The sequence below is a fragment of the Egretta garzetta genome, unplaced genomic scaffold (genome assembly GCF_000687185.1).
Source record: "Egretta garzetta isolate BGI_Z169 unplaced genomic scaffold, ASM68718v1 scaffold799, whole genome shotgun sequence".
Lineage (NCBI taxonomy): Eukaryota > Metazoa > Chordata > Aves > Pelecaniformes > Ardeidae > Egretta > Egretta garzetta.
The window spans coordinates 27514-29754 of record NW_009260759.1 but is presented as its reverse complement, the minus strand read 5'-3'; positions in this window follow the sequence as shown (position 1 = coordinate 29754).

Genomic DNA, 2241 nt, shown 5'->3' with positions numbered 1-2241 from the left:
GGCAAACCCGTCCCCAGATGTAGGATGCGGTCCACGCTGGAGGCTCCTGGCCTCTCCCCGGCCGCCAAAACCAGCTCACGTTCCCCGTGGGAAGGTGCTCCCCCAGCACGGCACCCATAAATCACCACCCCTGGCCCCAGGCAGAGCCTTCACTGCCTCTTGGCTTCGGAAGCGGGGGATAAATCCTTGGTATTTTCCATGCATTTCTCCTGCCCGGTGCCCAAGGGAGGATTTGTGCTGTGTATCCGGCTTCTCAGGCCACCCCATTCATTCCCGGTGGGGAAGAGGAGGGAGAGGAGAACCTTGGAGCACCCAGCTCTGCCCCGGGGTGGGATTTCAGGCACCCGGATGCGGGATGCGGAGCCAAACCCCCCTAAGGGAGAGCAGGTTGGAGCTGGGATGCTGGCTTGGGGAGAAAATACCCAAATACCTGGCGTGGGGAGGTCGGGAGCACAAGTGTGACTTTATTCCGATGCCGTACCATTTACCCGGCCTCAGAAGCACCGAGGGCTTCAACATTTACCTGAAATTTGCTGAAGCCGCAGCTCTCGTTTCCCCAGGTTCGGCAGCAAAGCCGGATGAGGATGTCCCACCATGTCCCCCTGCCCCGTCCCCATCACCAGCTCCTTGTTCCCAGAGTTTCCGCCCTTCAGTGCACTGGTTTCCAGCTGGGTCCCAGTTCAGTCTGACAAATGGTTCCTGCAGGCACCATCGGGATGGGGCTGGCGTTGAGCATCCCTGGGGATAGGTGACCTGGTCCTGAGCTCCAGGCCGTGCTCCACCAAGGCTTTCTCAGGAGGCTTCAGACAGCCCCATCCAGGACCTGCCCAGCAAATCCCGGGGCAGAAGAGGGTTTATGTCTGGGGACGGGCAGAGCCAGGGGACTGGGAAGGTGCCTGGGGGCCACTGCCAGAGTTTGCAGGAGCCTCCAGGCTTGGGGGGTGCCCCACGGACCCCTCTGCAGAGACCGAGGAGGAGGATAAAGCTCAGCCCTGGGCAGCCCGGAGCAGCACGGAGCAGCCCTGGCAGGTTGGGACCATCTCCCACCATGGGACCCCCAGTGCAGCCTTGGTGCCGGAGGGGCCGTGGGGCTAATCCGGGATAATCCCGTCTTTGGCTGCTCTCCACCGGGAAGCCCTGGGGTTTGTTTACCCATCAGGACTTTTATTTTCCAGTCACTCCAGCACCAACACCCTGGGGCTGGTGCCATCCCCACGCCGCAGAGTGGAAGGTCATGGACCACTGCTGTGGTGGGCAGCCAGGATGGGGCCCATGAGAGCCCGGGGAGGAGGGGGACCATGGTGGCTCCTTCCTGAGGTCATGGGGCTATGACCTGGGGGGATTTGTACCCTGTCCCCATCCCCTGGGTAGATCTGGAGGGGCAGAAAAGGAGCTGGAGCCCTGTGGAAGCCCTAGGGTGCCCAGCCAGCACCCACCACCCTCCACCATCCAATTCAGGGCCGTGCCCACGCTTGGTGCCCACATCACCCGGGGCAAAAGTCACCAAAAAAGCTGCCCATGCCTGGGTGAGCGGCGGCAGCAGTCGCAGCAGCACAGGAGGGGTTAAGGAGCAGCCAGCAGGGACCCAGCATCATCTCAGTGTGGTTTCCTTCAGATGCCCAGATCAGCTCGGAGAGGAAGAAGAGTGCGCCAGAAAGATAAGGTGGCAGGAAGATGAAGAACAGGCCTGGAGCCATGTAGTGGCCCAATAAGGAAGCAGAAGGGAGGCTCAGCAGGGGCAAAAGAAGATGGAGAGGCCAAAAAAGTCCCTAGCAGCACCCGCTGCTCCAGTCCTACCCCTGGGCTTGCACGCCAGCCAGGACACGTGTGTCTGGGGTGGGGGGGCACCAGGGGTCCCCAGCCCTGCAATGAGCCCCGGAGCAGGGGTGGGATGGTCGATGGGGTCTGCAGAGCAGGACCTCCCCAGCCTTGGTGGCAGCTCCTCTGTCCCCAGGGAAGACCTGGAGCTGAGCCCCCCAGCTCAGGCTCCTTTGGGGCACTGGGAGGGCTCATGCTGGGGCTCTCCACCCCAGAGGGGGTGGGCAGGGCCAGATCCCACCCCCCCCACCAGCTCCAGGCAAGGGAAACAGGCACCATCATCCCTTTGGGAACCTTTATTTCCAGCGTGCTGCTGGCTCTGCCCAGCAAACCCCCGTCCTAGTGTTACAGGCGCTGCAGCACGGGTGACCGACCGCGGCCAAAGTGCGAGTGATGTCCCCAAAAGCCAGGCACGGGGAGGGG